Raw genomic sequence first — 19,249 nt, 5'->3', positions numbered from 1 at the left:
TAGAAGGAAGATGACCTTTCAGAGAGTGTGTTTTAATAGTTGGAGAGGTGTTATTTCATAGAACTCTTAGGATTGAAAGGGACCTTTATAAGTCCACCCTGCAATGAGCAGCAACATCTTCAACTAGATCAGGTTTTCAAGAACCCTGTATTTTTTCACGTTGGTAGAAGAATGATTCTGAACAAGACAGTAAAATCTTTGGCAAGGAGCTGGGAGCTGGTCTTGAATCAGTAGCTCACATCTCCCAACATTTTTTATCTTTGAAACTTGTGTCCATCTCTAATCTAAAAGCCAGGTTTCAGATTCAGGAACAAAGGCAATTTTGTGAAGGGCTTTTCTTCTTTCTTGTTTTGTTTTTACCATTTTTGCTTTTCTTTCTCCTGGACAATGACAGCAGCAGTTTGTGTGTGGCTCTAAGTCCACAGGAAGCATTCAGCAGTGCCATTTGCAAGGATTATGTAAAGGCTCATAAATGAAAGGGTAAATGTGTGCCAGGAGGAATTTCATGTTGCCACCAGGTGGGCTTATGAAGGTTCTGCAGAGTGAATGAAATACGTGAATATTTAGGAACATCTTCTCTAGCAGGTTCAAAAGCAGCAAAAGAAGGAGTGCTACCTCTTTCAGTGCCTCTATGTCAGTGGCTGTTACAGGTGCAGCCTACTGCAGAGCATTCATTTGTGCACTTTGAAGTAGGACAGACAAACCTGAATGCTTTTAAAGTAGACACGAGGCTTATTCAAACTAATTATGCTGCATTTAAGAACTCCCAGTTCTCAGGTAATTCTTAATTATAGGATCACAGGAGGATTCAAGCTGGAGAGGGCTTCAGGAGGTCTCTGAGCAGAAGCCTCCTGCAGGATCAACGATTGTCTGGGTATTTGGAAAAAGTAAAGATGACTGAAAATGCTACCTATTAAATTTTAGTTTTAAACATAAGTGTGACTTCTCTCAGAGCTCATATAGCCTTTAAGAGGATGCCTAGAATCAATGAATCTAATGAATTTGCTCGTATTTCCACACCTAGATGTTGCTTTTTAGAACAATTTGCAGCAGAATTGTATGTCTTTCACCTGGTGTGAATTCAGCATCAAGCCTTCAGTGCAGTATAGCAGCATTACATGGCTGAGAGCAAGCAGGACAGACAACAGGCTTCAAATTAAACAGCAGCATAGCATTGATTCTTATATCTTTTATGCACCTCTTACCTACACTCAGGAAGCCTAAGGCAAGGCAGAAGGACACAGTTGTCTTGGAGTGCTGGATCTGCTGGTTGCCAAGGCAGTGACAAGTTCTGCACCCAAACACAGCAGTAATTTTGCTATCTGTAGATTTTTCTTGGTGTTTATTGGTAGCAAAAATATTTGTGGTGTGGAGATTAATTCCTGCAGAATTAATCACAAGGGGATCTGCAGAAAATGGTTTCCCTCAAAGTGGTTTTGTCTGTAGTACATATAACCATTTCCATTTTTCCAGAGAAAGACAATCAGTTCTTTTCATTTCCCCAGTTTATTATGGGTTCTTTGCTCTGTGCCTTGGTCTGTTTGTGTAAAGTCTTATGGGTCTTTGTCCATGGCTTCTGAACTGAGCTATGAGGTCAGATCATAGACTTCTGGAGAGAACAAAAGGTGCTTTACATGGAAAAGCCCTATGCTGGATTGTTTCCTTGTGAACGTGGCAGCAACGTGCTTCACAACTGAGCTTGGTACTTTTATGTGCCACAATGCTGTCAGCCATGGACAAATCTACTATAATATGAAGAAAAGACCTAGGGAAAAATATCAAGTGTTTTGGAATATTTGGGCTTCTGGGATTTTTGAATTGGGCATACAAACTTGGCCACAAAATTATCAAAAACTGTAGCCTTAGCTCAAAACTTTACCTTCTCAACAGGTGTTAGTAAGCTGTTTCAAACAGCACTGCTTGCCTGTGACACCACTTATTGCTAAAGAAGGATTGTGACAGGAACAGGAACCACACTGTGAGATATGTCAGGAGCAGCAGCTTCCAGCATATCCATGCTGTGCTGGCCAGAAGCTCAGGGTAACACCACAGTGCACAACAGATCTGTCCTTGCACTAGCTCTCCTCTTATGCCTAATTATTTATTTAGGATACCCAGTGACTTCATACAGAATGTTTACAATGCTTGTGAGGGTTTTATCCATAAATACAAATCCCAGAGAGTGTTGCTTTTTTAAAATTTTATCAGAGGAATGCTGTGAGACCGAGTTGTTTCCAACCTCAGGTGCTTCTAGAGCCCAGTATCCCAAGCATTGTAGCTGCCACTGTACTTGAATGGCCAGCTTGGACATTTTAATATATCCTTCTCCAAAAGCAGATCAATGGAGAAGGATTTCACATGTCTTCATTTATCTCAAAAGATTTAATAAAAAAATATTTACAGTTGAGAAATATCTTAATGTTTATGTGCTTTAAAATCTACTGAAAAATCTTAAAAAAAAAAGAGCAGGCTAATAATGACATGCAAGAACCATGCATGAAGTTATTCTGAAAAAATATGCATTAGCTGAGCGAAAATGACCTTGCCATTCAGTTAGGGCTTAGCTTGGTGCCAGCATTACTCATGCAATGATAGATCATATGGACCTTGATTGTATCTTAGAGAATTAGGTTGCCCAAAGATTATCCTTATCCTCTGTCAATAGGGAGTAAGAGCTCAGGCCTATATAAATAGTGCAAAGGGAATGCTGCACTGAACAATGTAACTTGGAAATAAGCCATGGAAATAACTTGTGCCCACATGGATAACCATGCCTTTTTGAAAACCTGTGGATGAGCACTGCTGCTCTCTTGCTGCATATCGTGCACTGTCACCGGTCGGCATATAGAGAGAGGAATGAGTAACAGTAGCAAATACCATGTGTGTGGGCAGACTTCTCTGTGCAGTGTAATTCTGTCACTGTCAGCCTCCTTTCAGCTCTCTTCAGAAGAATTCCAGAAAATCAGATGGATTTTAAGCCAGTGGACTGATTACACAGCCGCCAAGTCATAAGGGTAAAGCGCTCCATAACTATCCTCAAGAATCCATTAAAGCCCTGCTGAAACATGATCTACCACTGATTAAAGGCGATTAAAAGGGGGAGGGAGAGGTTTCTGGATTGTAATGCACTGAATGAAAGAGATCAATAAATGATCAAGAAATGATCTGAGAATCAGCCTGTCCTTGCAAATGTTTTAGTTCAGCTTCACTGGGAGAAGCTGCATCCTGGACTCTTCCCATCAGCTCCATGGGAATCTGATCAATTTAATAGGTTCGCAGGGAGGGTGGGGAGGTTAGCACTGTTAATGGAAAAACACTGACAACTGTATCAAATGCTGCTGCTAATTCGAAACATTAGCAAAGTCTTCCAAAGTAATGTTTCACCTTAATTGCCTTAGGGAATAATTCAGCTGTAATTGGAGAGTAGCTTAAAGTTATGTGCATTTCTGAAACTCAAGAAGGAAAAGGAACGCAGCAAGGAAGAAATGCCCATTTATTCAGTCTATAGGGAAACCATTAACTTGGCAAAAACACGGGTGAAAGTTCAGTGATTGAGCCAGCTGGCAGCGTGGAGTCGGAGAGTAGGGGAATGGAGAAGAGGGCAGTGAACCAGCCTGGTGTTCAGAGACAGGGTTTACACTGAAATCAGTGCTGTGCTGGTGAAGCACAGCAGAAGCATTTGTCAGACAAGACAAAAAAGAGAGATGAATGGGAGTAACAAAGAGGCCCCTCTGAACGTCCAGTGAATTGTGAGAGCTCACAAAAGACACGCAGGGTTGAATGAGGACACTGAAGGAAAGTGATCCTAGGTCATGTGTGCTGTTCTTGCAAGGTACAATCAGCCCACCAGGATGTCAGCTCTTGCCGCCTGGCAGACAGTGCCCTTGCTGAAGTTTTCATTTTGTTTTGTGCCCAACCTGGGAGTCCCACAGGGAGCCTGTTACCCAGGGAGCTCACTGCTTCCTAGATGTGGGCAATATCTGTGAGGTTTCTGACTTGGAATACCCAAACCCATATATTCTGCTGGAAACAGCTACATGCTTTCTTGTAGCTGAGAAAGGAAAAAGTACAGTTCAAATCAGTATTTCACAACCCTCATCAGCTGGGCTTGACCCAGTTGATAATAGTACAGGTACCACATTCAAGAAGGAGTTATTATTGCAAGGGCATATTTGTTGATTTAGAAAATGTGAAGGAAGGTGAGAATGACAGAATTTAATTTTTGATGGGGCATTCAGCTACCTGGGGTTTTGTCCTAATTTTTTTTTTTTTCTTAAGTACTGACGCTGGTCACTCTTACTGAGCAAGACATTAATAAGCTACGAGAGCACTGGGGAAAAGCACTGGGCTTTGCAAACATGCAGTCTTTAACCTAAAAATGTTAGTGGTAAAGGAATGAAACTGTCCTTGTAATGCCAGATGTATTTTATCACACATATTTTATTATACACAATGGCTTTTAAAAGTGCTGTTTTCTATAAGCTCAGAAAGATAATCAACAGCAATTTTTACATGGAATAACCAGAGTAATAACTGCTTAGAAGTTATTCTAAAGATTATTCCCGATGAGAAAGTGATGAGCTGGCATAGGTTTCTTAAAGTCCTGGAAACAGAGATTAGTGTACAACAGTGTGCTACTGGGATTATTCATCATTCAGCCTTCTAAAAGAGATAAAGATTGCTTTGAGAACATCTTATCAAAGAAATGTCATGTCATTTCTATTCTTCTCATGTTCTTTTAATGGTAACGACAACTGCTTTGAAAATAACTAATTTTAATAAGATTTTACATAATTATATAACTTTTAAAAATCTAAAATAAGGGGAAACACTGCAGAATGACTCCTCATTATTTTAGACCCTCTAAGTCCCAAAGCCATTGCCAGAGGATGTGGTGTTGCACTTCATTGGTTGCATCAGCAGGGACCATCCCAGCACCAGGGCCACAAACCTAGTGTCACAACCTGAAGTCTGTTCAGCCATTTCTCTCAGGACTGTGCAGATTCTTTGAAATGCTGAGATGAGGAAGTCAGCAGATCTTTCTAATTCAAAGATCAAAATGAATGAATTAACCAGCATATTAACTAAGACATCCTTTCTTCTTCGTTCTGAAATGGCAGCTAGAGGATCAGGGTGAACCTGTACTGAAAGCACTTGACTTTGTACACACAGAGAAAATGATGAAATGATGGGTAGGATTCCCATCGTTCTCTCTTACCCTGCCAGCTTCCACAAACTATTTTCTTTTTTTTTCTTCAAGCCCAAATCCCACAAAAGTAAAAATGAGCCTGCATTGCACAAACTTGTTTCAAAGATACAGCACCAACCAGGAAAGCATGCGGTAAAATGAGCTTTATTTCAGATTTAGCTTTAAAGTTCTAAACCTCCTGACAATATTGCACAATCTGAAGTAATTTCCCAGTTGGAAAAAGACGTCCTTAGTCAGATTTAAGCCAGACACCCTGCAGATTTGACAGCTGCACAGGAGCCAACAGAAAGTGTGCCTGAAAACAGTCTGAGGTATTGAAATTGTCAAATTCTTCCAACAGTCCTATAGACTGGTCTGACTTCAAGTAAGTGCCAACTAGTTTCACATCTAAGTGGCTGCAAAGGAGGTGAGAATTTGGCAGTTTTGTTTCATCGTGTGCTACTTTTTTGCCTCCATCTGCAGTCTGGGAGAAGCCCCATAGCAAACAGAGATTAAGATGGCATCTTAAGTCTAATTGACTTGGAAAATGTTACTAATAGGAGACACTTAGCAATTTGATATCAAAAAGGAAGCGCATAGTGTTCTTTCTCAGCCTTTTCATCAAATCTCTAACTTATTTAAATATGTGTAAACTTTTGTAACATTGGACTACTACTTAATATGAACCATTTCTGATTCACACAGGAATGGGAAGTTATTTGTGATTACTATGCCAGGATTCTCTGCAGCATCTGTTCTTCCAGTGGCACAGGCCTTGTGCAATGAGAAGTCTTCCAAGGAGTAGGAATGGGTAACTTGATCCACCAGACCCATAGCCTGTACTTTGTTCTGATTTTCTCTTCAAGGGTTTTGGTTTTGTTGTTGTTGCTGTTGTTGTTTTGGGGGTTTTTTTAGGAAAAAAAAGAAAAGAAAAATCCTGGCCTCAGACTTGTCTCCCTGAGAGCACATTTGTTAATCTAAAATATCAGCAGAATACACAAACCCAGATTACAACAGGATGCATTTTCAGTCAGTCAGCGGCACAAGAAAAACTCAGGTGTGGTATGTACCATTATGTAACAGCCAGTAAATAATTGCAGAAAAACATCAACAAGCCTTAGGCAGGTCAGTACCAACCACTTTACACAGCAAGCACTGTCCTATGGTGTGACATCCTCCAAGGTACGATGTAGTTCATTCCCATTTACTGGGAAAGAGTTGTGCTGCTCTGCACAAGCAGAGGACTGGGCAGTGCAGGCTCCCCAGCAGCTGCTAGAAATAAAAGGAGAATTGACCACATTTCTAGAAACTGAAGTGACAAATCTCCTGTTGAAAACACGGGTACTTATATGACCAAATTCAGACGAGAACCATTTCAGTCTTTGAGAGAAAATTGCAAGTAATAGTGATTTCTGAGTAGGAGTAATCACCTAGGAGACAGCTTCCTCACACGTTTGGAAACCCGTACTGGAAGTGGCAGCAGTAACAAGAGTTTCAGGCCTCTGGTCCTTGCTGTTTGCAAGAACTAGAGGATACGTCTTTCTTCTTGCTGGCCATTTACATCCCACTGAGTGGTAGCTTCTGTCTGTCAGTCTGCAAACCTCTAGGTAGAGTGCTAGTTGTTTTATTTCCCAGAGATCACTGCAAGATAAGCTACACAAATACAGATCTCAAAGAGAAATAATTGTAGCTGCACAGAAGAGACCATATTTCAGAATTATTTAAGGACTTTTAGTTGCAGAGGGGTACTTGTGGGTTTCTTATTTTCACTGTCAGCCAATTTGATACCCAAACGGACTACTTTTTGAGTAAAACCTCTATATCTCTTCCACAAAGGAGAGAAACAGACTCCTGAAACATCCTGAAATGATAAATGCTAGGATGTAGTACCTCCAACTTAGTAGCTGCTGTCCTCTCTGTGTAGATTTGAAGCTGTGATGAACAATTACAATGAGGGAAATACAGGCCAAATAACATTGGGAAAGAGCATCTGTGGGATTCTCAGGACAGTTTGGCATTGCCTGGACACAGTTTCAATGAACTGAGAAGAAGATCAACCAGTGTCAGAGGGTACTGCATATTTCTTATGGGAAGTGTAAATTCCGTGTGCTGAAAAGGGTAAGCATGATCGAGAAACAGCAGTCTGCAGTCAACAGAGATGAGAAAGGAAATCGTGACTGCTTGGGATTCCAGACATTTAAACAAATGAGAATAACATTTCCAAGCAACAGAGAGATAGAAGAATGAAAAGCATGAGGAAATGGCATACTGTGATTTAAAAATAGCCTGGCGCAAATCAGGACAGCCATGCTGAGCATGGAGGGAGCTGTGCAGCTGCAGGATCACTTCTGCCTTACATGTCTTGGGGCATGTGCCAGAGCTCTGGAGTTCTTCCTCTATCCCAAATCTGGGAACTTTAATGGAGCGCTGCCGATGAGGATAGAGGGCCAAGTTATGTAGTTAGAGAAAAGTCAAGACACATGTAACTTCAGGCTCTCTGGGATGGAAGGGGAAGACGGTGCAATTTCAAAGGAATCACTAGTGTGGAAAGAATATGTGGAAATTCCTAGTTCACAACTGGAGCTATGTAAAACTTGGCCCCTGTTCTTTTCAGAGATTTGCTGTTTTCTCTTTTATGTCAGCTCATGCAGGCTTGCACCCTCTGGCTTTTCTTTTGTGTTCTGGGAATTGAATAAACCCTGGAAGTAGCGAGAATCATCTGGTCTCACAACCTAACCATGCAAAATCCCCTGGCTGGAGTGGTTTTGATGTGAAATCATAAATCAGTCCAGGTTCACACAAAGGGTTTCTGAGCTGCAGCAAACTTTAGACAAATGTGAATTTGGTTTGCCAGTATTTTTATTTAAGTTTTCCTCTTAATTTCATCCCTTCTATGTTTTTTTCATTAACAAACAACTGGAAATTGCAAAAGCTGTATTAATGTATTATTATCTTCTCCTTCTCTCCCCTCTCTTGGTGTATAATTAACTTTTCCTTTTGCTCCCTCCTTTTCTATTCCACACACAAATGCACTTGTAAAAAGCCTCAAGGAAGATTGTTGTTAGAAGGACTACAGTAGCTTTAGGAATCAGAAAAGAATGTATTCACAGGTTACGCCAAGTAAGGAGCTGGAGTACCCTCTCTGTGAGGTCTAATTTTGGTATGTTTGAACTATCAACTGGTCTTATAATGAAAAAATAAATAATTATATTACAGTTTTGCATTAAGACCACAAGGAACAAATATATTCCTTTAGATAGAGGATTAACCAGTCATTCATTCTACTTGTGCTTTTCTTATTGCCACACTTCCATCAAACTCAAAGCTCAGATGCTTATATTGCACATTCAGAGAGCCAAGAGGAATAAAATGGCAGATCTGATCTAGTCATACTTTAAAAAAGCTTTTAATAGAGACCTTCACAGAACACTAGAGATGCTTAGAGAGTTTGAGTTCAGTGAGCAAACACAGCATCAGCAATCTTCTTCCAGTGGATTTAGAAGCGATGTGATAATGAATTGAGTGGGGAGAGAGTCTAGGGGGGTGAAAATGGGTGGGGAAAAGACAGACACTAAGCTGCCAGTGGCTCAGTGCTGGGCCCAAACTTTCTATTGCCTTTACAAATGCTGAGTCATATAAACAAAATATTTTTGTTGACTTTCTGTGTATTTTTAAGCACATGTTATAGATTTTATAAAAATAAGTAACACAGAAAAATTTAGTGCTGTGAAAACATATTTTAATGCAAAATTTCATTATACCAAGGTCTTTTCAGACAACCCAGTGTGTTTTATAGCCATCATGTTTTTATTTGTCTGATATATAAGGCTGGTGCTGAGGTATGAAGAGGAAGAAGAGTATGAAGAGCAGTCCAGAGCCAAAGTCCTAAAAATCTCTCTTCTAAGAAACCCTTTCCATATCTGTATCTGTAATTGCTATAGGTTCTGTAATTTTTAATGAGTCTCTTTCGTTATGTTTGAGCAGTTTTCTTCCTCTCTTTTCCTATTTGAAAAGACAGGAGCAGGATTGTGTCTGGCAGAGTTCACAGATGCGTAGAATATTCTTAGTTGGAAGGGACCCACAAGGATCATTGAGTCCAACTCCATACAGAAGGATGATACTTTAACAGAAAAACCAAATGATGCTTTGAAGCTTTGTGGCTTAGCACAGATTTTTCATTTTATAAGGAGATGCTATTTTTGTATTACTGGTCAGGCTTATATTCCTGGTTGCTGGGCAGGGCAGTTCAAATTCCCTTTGATTCTGTATTATTTGATCTTTAACTACCAGTTTTGAAAGACTGTTTGGTTCTGTAATTTTTTCTCCATCTTTTTTTGCATTTATTATTATTTCTTATCCATTGTACATTACACTGTGAAGCACAATCTTCCTCCATGTGTCCCCCCATATTCCAACAATCCAAGGACAATAATCATGATAATATCTTCCTTCTTGCAGTAGACTATGTCAAAGGTCCTTTCCTAACCTTTCTAAATCTGGTTTGGTGAAAGAGTAGAGAAAAAAGCTGTTTGGGGTCAGTCAAGCCCTACAGCCAACCTCATATCTGTATGCAGCAATGGGACTAAATCAGGAAGAAACAGCTTGGAAATGCTGGCACAGAGAAACCCTTCTCTGTTTCATTCATTCTGCTTCCCAGCAGCTTTCAGCTCATGTTCATTGTGGTTTGTCCTAAGTCCTCCATGCTTTCTTCTCGCCTGCTAAAAAAAGTAAGCCACTGGTGGCCAGAGCTCTCCTACACTGAAGTGTAACTACAACAGAAGCATTTGGGAGCCTGTTGCCTACTGTTGTTTTGTGGGGTTCTTTTAGTGGAGGTGGAAGGAAAGATTGCACAAAGTTTGGAAGTTAAACTGGGCTCTTTGTGTTGCTAAAGCATTTTGAACCTTTTCATTTACTTATTCACTGGAGAAAGACACAAGACTATACCTACTATAAAGGCATTTATAACACGTCAGACTGCCCAGGGAGAGCCCTTCACTTCTCTCTTTGTAATTCAAAACAGCATTTGCATCCTTGCTGGAAGTGGAGCCCTCCTCAACTTTCCCTCCCTCTGGGGAGAGGAAGTGCTGAAGGATGGAACAGTTAAGCATATATGAACCCAAGCATCTCCCGGAATTTCACAGGAGAAAGGCATCTTTTGTGCTGAAATAGTTGTTCTCCTGAGCTGATATTCAAAGCTGCAGGCTGTCTATCACTCTTTTGAGATCTTGTTTTTCCTGTGAAGGAGCTAACACCATCCTATAACCCAGATAACAAAGATCTATGTGGAGTTTACCATATATTAAGTACAAAGCTGTTTGCAAAATTCTTCATATGCATATTGATTTTATTAGAGTATCGAAATCCTTTTACAGCAGGTTTGATTTGTTCCTATTGTTTGTTTGTGAATTGGTCCTCACTAAGGCCTTAACACAGGAAGGGAAACAAATATAGTTTTATTTTTATTTATCTTGGACTCAGACCTCAAGCTCAGTAATATTAATATTAGTTCATAATGGTAATATTGCTTCATTGGCCCAAATATACCTGGATCGGAGGCACATAACATCAATGAAAAACATCACTTGCATCAATGCAAGAAGCTCTCATGCTCATGTGCTACCTGTTTTTACATGTCCAGTCCATCCAGTCCATCACCAGAAATACATTGGTCAAGCATTTCCCACTGACTATGGGCAATGCAAAGAGGATTCATGATTTAGAAGAATCTACTCCCTCTGCCCTGTCAGACAGGGTATAAAAGATTGCCACACCTTCCCAGTGCTGAGAGTTATCTATTTATATCCTCCTGTGTCCTGCATTATCAGATTTGACTGGACGTATTAGTCATCTCTGCAGCAAAAGTTATTATAGTTTCAATTAAATTATGCATTTCTTTAAGCTCAGATGTAACATTTGGTTCAATGACTGATGCAGTTTACCACTCAATTTCTCAGAATGGCTTAATAATAAACTGCATGAAGAAGCAATCCACTTTTGTTGGGGCTCATTTGTACTGATCTAATTATGTCAATATTCCTCTTTGAAGTCACAGGAGAAAATCATATAAAGGAATTCATGCTTCTTGTTTTCAGCCTCTGATAATTTAGAATATGCTAGTCAACCTTCCTTTTTCTTTCTGAACGAATCACATTTTGTATTCTAATACAAGGGTTCAAACCATGCATTTACTTTTTACTTCATTGCCATTTCACTATCATATCTAGCCTTCTTTATGTTTTGGGGTTTTTTCAGTTTAAATAACCAAGATCCAATTCACATATCTTTTAAGCATGAAAGTTATTGGAAAAAAAAGGTAATATTATCAGTGAAGATAATAAGGTCCCATGGAAAAGTACTTGGATGAGAGTCAAGAAATCTAGACTTATTTTATCATTTTCTATTGACCACTTGGGAAGCTTTTAACAAGCCGCCATATCTGTTTGTGCTTGTTTATCATTTCACTCTGAAGAGAAACTGAGGCAAAGGTGTGGTTTCTTTCCTTTTCCCTACAGTGTGTGAGGGAACACAAACCTTTTTCTTGGTGGTTTTATAATGCAAATGAGCAAAATGTGATAACATTTAAACAGTGTCAAAATACTCACTTTTCTCTATTGGGAAAAACATATCACTGTACATGTGCCATTAACAGGACCAACACAAGCATTCCTGGAAAAATATTTTTCACATCAGTAGCTCACAAGTCTCTCAATTTTTAATTCGACAGACAGTCACAAACTTCCTTGCAATAAATTCCATCCGGTCTTGCTTGGCCTGAGTCTCACCATGCACCTCAGAAAAGCTCTAGCATGAACAATGAGCTGAGAAACAGACAGAAGGTGCAGGCGAGCCCAGAGGAGCTTGGACCCCAGGGGTGCCTGCCTGGAAGCTCACAAAATAAGGGTGCTCCTCACCAGCAGCACTGCAGAGAAGAGCACCTGAGTGCAGCTCTACTGATAAATGTGGGGATTTAGGTTACCTCCCCATCCTGCCTTCCCAGAGTTGAGCACTGTCTTTCTGTGTTGGTTCAGTTCTTTGCTCTGAACCAAACGGAGCATTTTTACAATAGAATAATCAGTTAGTAGCAGCCACAAAAAGCCCTTAGAAACCACTGTTAGCCACCTGTCATGAGTGGCCCTTTTCAGGAGGGCATGTGGGCTGGGCTGGAGTTATGGGGAACCTCCTGAGCTTCACACAGGTTTGTGCCCTACAGCTCTTCCCTCCAAACGTGATGCTCTGACAAAGGGAGCATGAGGTTGAGCCTTCCTGCCCCCACATCCTCTTCTGAGCCCGCAGGTAGGGGACTCAACTCTAGGTCGCTGCTCTTTCAAGCTTTGGGAAGCCTCACTATGCTGAGGAAGCCCCTCTTGCCCAAATCCCAGCTGGTGATTTGTAAGTGAGAGGTGCTGCAGGGGGAAGGGGGGGAGCTGTCTAATGTCACTCTGGAAATGGGATCTCCTCTGACCAGATTAATCTCCACAGTCCGGGAAAACATGGTTTCAGTTTTCTCTTTTGTAACAACAATCCGTGTTGTCAATTTAGATTATAGACCTGAATGGTCAGATTATGCTGTCAAAGGCTTATTTCTGAGAGGCTCTGTTGAACAGGCCAGGTGTCGCACCTCCTCTTGTTCTTTCCATAGCTCTTCTAGCTGATATTTTACACCCTGCTAAGACTGAAGATGCCCTGAACCAGACTTGAGCAGCAGAGAGAAGGACTAACATGCCTCCCAGAGTGAAGAACTGCTGCTGACTGAGCAGCTGAGGAGCTGAGGTTTTCACACCAAAAGCAAATTTACACAGATATATCTCTGAACCGCATGCTGGGCTTGGGACCAAGCAACAGAAATAGCACCGCTGAATTTTTTCTCTATTTGGTCACTGAATTTAAATACCTTGAAGTTCAGGAAAATTTGAGTTTGGATTTTAAATACCTTGGGATCTGAAGCACCCTGGACTACTAAGAGATGGTGTTATGAGCCCAGCAGAGAACTGTGCAGTCACAATGAGCTGTGGAACCTGGGCTTGTGGTTTCCTATGGGCCCACCTCCAACCTTTTATGTTGAAGTCTAATTAATTCAGCTGCACACAATATCTATCTTGTCCCATACAATTTCATAGAGCATTGCACTGTTCCAAGGCTCATTTGAGCCTACAGTCACATTTTACCTGTTGGAATGGGTTTTGGCTCCAGCTAGTTTAAAGGCATGTTGTGGCAATGAGTAGGTGGGGTGTATTTAGCTGTAATGAAAATATTACCATTCTTGATCTGAGCATCTGAAGCAAGAGGAAACAGAGAAAGAAAACACCACCAAATGGGGCAAAGAGGGAGGTAGATGAGAGGAAAGAAGGAGTGTTTCCTTGATGAAGATCTAATGAGTTTACAATTCTAAGAGAGAAGCACTTTTGGAAAGACAATACATGGATTGGGAAAGGTCATGGACCCCTAAACAGGATGATTCTATACAACTGCCACACTGCTTAGTAAATAATCATGACAGAAAGGTAACCTAGAGGATTGGGCAATGGCTGATGCCCAGTGCTTCCTTTGCTGAGTCCAAGGCAGCATGTAGCTGTGCTTGTTGAGCTGGAATGTTCTAGGACCCACTGAACAAAAGTGGACATTGCCCATTGCCATGCAACACAGCCAAAAGATTTCAGATTCCCAGGTGTCCCATTTTTATATTTTCCAAAATATTCAGGTTGTTGCACTCAAAGGTTTTATTATAACCTGTGGTATTTAGCAGGGAGTATGTCAGATTCACTGTGAATAAACTGTTTCAGAGGTCTACTGTCCACTATATCATTTTAAACCTTTTACCTTTTATCTCACAGCTGGAAAATGTTTCCAGTGAATGCCGAGAGCCAAGGTCTTGGTGAAAGGAGGGCACAGCAGGTTCCACTGCAGAACATGTGAAGCAGAGTGGTACACTAAAAAAGGAAAAAGCAAAAGCAGTGGGTTAAACACTAACTAGTTACTGCTTATAAAATGATTTTAATTTCTAAGTGCTTTGGAGAGGAGTATCAATATGAAATACTTTGGCTGAAAGAAAGAAAAAGGAGACACATTGACGTCTGAGACAACTCTCATCAAATGCTGACCATGACAAGCCCCATTTCCAGCTAGCTGTGTGCCATCACCCACTTGTAAGTGGCACAGCTCCATGCAAGGGAGCATGCAGGCAGGGCACACGGTTGTACATCTGCTTCACAGGGATGTTGGTATGCCTTGAACTTGGGATTCTCAGCACTGCTGCGCCTCTTGTGTAACAGCTGCTTCACTCTGAGCAAGCAGAGAGTCCTCCCCCTCCCCCATATGTTTGGTTGCTAATTGCAAACATGAAGGACTGACATTCTGATGCCTGCTTTTTCAACTTCCTCAAGTTCACACTTTCAGGCAGTTTGCTTCCAAGCTGTACTGCCTTCTTTTCATGAGTGTTTCCATGTGAGTAGTTTAGACTATTCCATCTAGCAGCTTTCATAAATTTGGATGCTATGGACATCCATGGTGGGCTTTTAAAGCCATTTTTTCAGAAGTATTAGGTCCACACTCATTTTGGAGTGAGCAAGAAGCATAGAAGCCTAGAAGAATGCTAGGAGACCTCACGTCTACAGAGCACTGAGCCCACATATTTACAATAGACTAATAAAGTGCTATCTTGTCAAAGAGCAGATTTTCCTCTAGGTAATTTGTTCTTTTGCCATGCTCTACTCATCCAGCATGGAGCATTGTCACTTTGCCCATAGAGGGTATTGATATTAGTTCTGATTTTTGCTTTCTTTATGAGAATTATTTGGCTCTAAAAAGATGCAGTTGTTTGCCCACTTCTGTTTCCCTTCCCATAATAGCAATAAGTGCAGAATAAGCCAACTGTGGCAAAGCATGCCTCTACAGCCCAGAGCCTAGCAAAAAAAACATGTTTCCTTTTGTGGCAGCTGGGGAAGAGACCCCCAGACAAGAAGTTTTTGTTCCTGATTCTCCCAACTCTCCCGCCTTTCTAAAGCTAGGTCACATCTAGTGTCTGACCTGTTTGTCATTCCCCCAACCCCACCAAGCTGTTGTGAACATCTCCTGTCCTAGTCAGTTAAGAGTGTCTAATTAGTGACATAATAGTTAGGCAATGAATGAACCAAACCTGCATCATAATGAAGGATAAACATTGTTAGTGAGTCACTCTGCAGCAGGGATCCAGCGCTGCTGGAGTGGTTTCTCCCCAGCAAGCTGCAGCTGGTTGTAACTGGGGTGTATCTTTTATATGTTCTGCCTCAGGGGCAAATTGCTTCAAACAGGACTTTGCTGCGTGGCTGGAGAAAACAATCATTTGTTTTCTGTTTTCTTTTCAAAGGGATGAGTTTAAAATATCCTTTTTTAACTGCAGCAAAGTAGTACCTTCAAGGCCAATCCCTTTCTTGCATTGGCAATTTTCAAAGGAATTGCTGGATTTGTCCATGCAGGGCACTCACTGAAGGGGTTGTGTCTGTGCCTCAGGCTGCAGGCAGCTGTGTGCCCACAGAGAGAGCAGGGAGTGGTGACAGGCACTCCCATGTCACCCACCACAGCCTGTTTTGCCATTACTAGTGGAAGGCACAATATATATTAACACCTCTCTGATTGCTGGATAAAGCTTTTCTAGGGTGAGGCTCAAACCAGTAACACTGTACACTGTTGACTTGGGTTAGTGGTTTACCTCAAAAAATGGAGGAAATCACTCAGCTCTTTAACCAGAAGATCACCACAGCCATAGTGGTTTTTCAGCAGCATGGTTTGGGTGGATATTACTTAGAGATGGAGAAAAGGGAAAGTCCTGTGGCAAAACTCAGGGATTTTCCATCATGGCCTTGAGTGGGCAGCAATTGTTGCTGGGTTGTGGGGATGCCAACATCCACAACCAGGGCATCTCAGTAGCAATTGCAAGGAAACCAGCATCTTACCACCTCCATGTTTTTTCAGTTTTTTGTAGCCTGAAGCTGTCTGTCATCCGAACTTCCTACCATCCAAGATGCAATTTGGATAAGATCAGCCAGGTTTGGTTCTTTGGGGATTGCACTGGACCCCACAGAGGGTGGAGGGGCGGCATGGCAGCGAAACACAGCAGGTAGAAAGCAAAACTCTGTCCTGTTTCCCACCTTGGGAGCCTCACTTGAGCAATAAGCAGATGCCTACCAGTCCTGGCAGACCACCACCAAACTGCAGATTTTGGGTGTGTGAGAGCCTCCAGGTCAGGGAGAAATGGGACTCATAACAGATGTCTTTGTTTTGGTGAATCTAATCACCCCAGCCTTCTCTAATTAGCAGAGGGACAGCTGTCTCTGTGGAGAGATGCAAAGCAGCTAAGTTAGGTGCTCACTCTGAACCTTCCTGTAAAGGGTGCCTTTTTTCTTCAGTAAACTTGAGGAAACTAATCTCAGAGGGTTTTCTGGCTCCCATTTTTTCCAGGAGCAGGCTGGAATTTCTTAGGATTTGAAAGGTTTTACTGTGTTTTCACTTAGAAAAAAAAAGTTGAGTGTTGCCTAAATCAAAAGGCCTCCAGACACGAAGGAAATAAACTTCCAGATAAAGCTGTGAGGAGACATGGATTGTGCTCCACATTGGCATGGAAACCCACCAATTACAGGGTAGGTAAATGATGTTGAAGTGGATTATGACACATTTGATGCCTGATGATAGTCTTTTAGAGATAGCCTTTTAGAGAGGCTGTGAAAAAGTGGCCTGTCCCTTTACGAGTCCATACAATTTTCATATACATGGCTGGCCCTGGAAATGGGATCTCTACACAGAGGGTGGAAAGAAGGGCCTCATGCAACTGGTGTCCAAGAGTAAGAAACCTAGTGAGCTTATAAATTCCTTAGGTATCTCTCCACCTTCAGGCCATACATTTAAGCCTGGTCAGGCCTAGTTACACATTGAGAGGAAATGGCTGAATCATCCATAGAAACCTGCAAGGGAAACCAGGAGGAAGTAAACCATTGCAGCAGTCCTGACACACACAAGAGAAAGGATCTCCAGATACCTGCTGCATGCAGAAGCAAGGTCTACCTCCTGTGTTAGAGAATAGCACGCCTGAAAGAGACTCTTGGGTCTGGCAGAGTAAGGAAAGACAACAGCTGCCAGATGGGGAGAGCATCAAGAGCTCACTGGGGCTTCAGGGATCCTCAATGACCAAGGAAGGAGGACACTGTAAGCCCAGAGTATGATTACAGTCCAGTTCAGCAGAGACACAGAAAGCAGATCCCACGGTTGAACATGGCTTAAACACTGCTGAGTGTTTGTCTGTCACTGAAAATCTCTGTAGAACAAAGCAAAACTGGGACATTTAGTCAAAATAAAATTACCTCCAAAAGGTAGGCAGGACACTTAAGGTATGCTTTCCACCATACCAGCTCCTGTCACAGTTAGTTCTCATCCCAACTAAAAGTGTTCTAGCATTTTACAGGAGGGAAAAAAAATAATTTCCAGGGAAGTGAGAAGATTCTTTAAAAGTCCCTCTGGAACAAGCATTAGCTGACTCAGCTATATGTGGTGAAAAGGATCCTACCTTGTCCACCTCTGCTGTATCATCTGCCCCACTCTAAAAATAGCCTTCCATCACTGAAGGAACTCCACTTCTGTTCTCAATCCATGTGTTTTTCCTGCCTTGAATTTGTGCAGTGCTGTCACCCGTGTCAGATGTGGAGGCAGAGTGAAACAGCCATCTGCACTGACTGGCAGAGGGAATTAACTCAAACAAAAAATGCTGCCTCGCAGTGAGCAGGACACCTTGCTCTTCTCGGATTTCCATTTCGGTCTTGAGTTAAGCTGGGTAACTTTTCTGCTTACCCATCTTATCAAGCTTTGCAGGCACAAAAGTATTTGCTCTGTCAGAGCAGAGAGCAGCCACTGTTTGCCACAGCCTCAATTCCTTGAAAATATTTTCTTGTGTCTTCGTATCCTCATCTCCTTCAGCTAAACTCCATCACAATAAGCCTTTGTAATGCAAACACCTTGGTATGACATGTTAGGATCTGTTCCACAGAGCCAATTTAGGCAGAAAGCATGCTTGTAACTGTGTAATTGAACTGCACTGATATGCATTTGCCAGGGAACATTAACATCTGTTAAACTCTCAATAGTTTCCCATTCATGGTATTTTTCCAGATGGATTGTAGCTCAAACTGTATCTTTAATGTCCTTAAGATACAGCACAGCAACCTATAAAGTTATTGAGCTCCACAGAGCATTGGGTGGAAAAGCTTTTGCTGTGCCAGATTTATCCACTAAGTGTTTCTCCTGACAGTGGCATGTTGAAAAAACATGTAACTGTGAGATCTGATAGTTGCAGTGCTTTTGGAAAGAAAGAATAGTGTCACGAGCAAAGGTTAACTTACAATGACTGATTTACTTAAGTTTAAGCAGTCACGCTGAACCTTTGGATAAATGTTTATTTAACATTGAAAATGTGTTGTTCATTTTCATGACACAACAAGCAAAGTCTCTGTACTTGCTAGGACATAGAAAGGTTAGCTAAGTTCTCTGCCTTCAAAAACAGAGCACTAGTACTAGGGAATAATATGAAAAATTACTTTGCCATTTAGTGGGATAACACTTCAGGTTAGTCTCCCATTTATGGGTTTGTCTGAGAGGCTGAGGAAAGGGATTGTCCCAAACAAGATGAGAGATACAAAAAAGTATTCACCAGCAAAGTGTAGTACTTTATAGGCCTGGTCTAACTTTAGTCCTTTTTTAGTTGAATGTCAATGTAATTAATCAAAGTGTAAATTTTGGAAGGGGGAGGTTTGAGTGTTATTCATCTTCCTTCTATCTCTGTCTGTCCAATCTCCAGACTGGGTAACCGAGATGTTCCCCTTGATGCCATCAACAGGAGAAGATGATCAGCACCTTCACAGACTAAGGATGCAGCAGAAACAGCCTGTCAGAAGGTCAGAGGGTGTCCTGTGCTGTGAAGGCACCAGGGAACATTGAGCAGTCCCTCAGCATTGACTTGCTGTGGAATTTGAAGTTCCGTGGCAGTTCTCTGGAAAACAGAGGCAGCGAATTTAATGTTGCTACAGTTGCCATTGAGTGCTT

The sequence above is a fragment of the Sturnus vulgaris genome, chromosome 5, assembly GCF_052056855.1.
Source record: "Sturnus vulgaris isolate bStuVul1 chromosome 5, bStuVul1.hap1, whole genome shotgun sequence".
Taxonomy (NCBI): domain Eukaryota; kingdom Metazoa; phylum Chordata; class Aves; order Passeriformes; family Sturnidae; genus Sturnus; species Sturnus vulgaris.
This window is presented reverse-complemented; position numbering follows the sequence as displayed.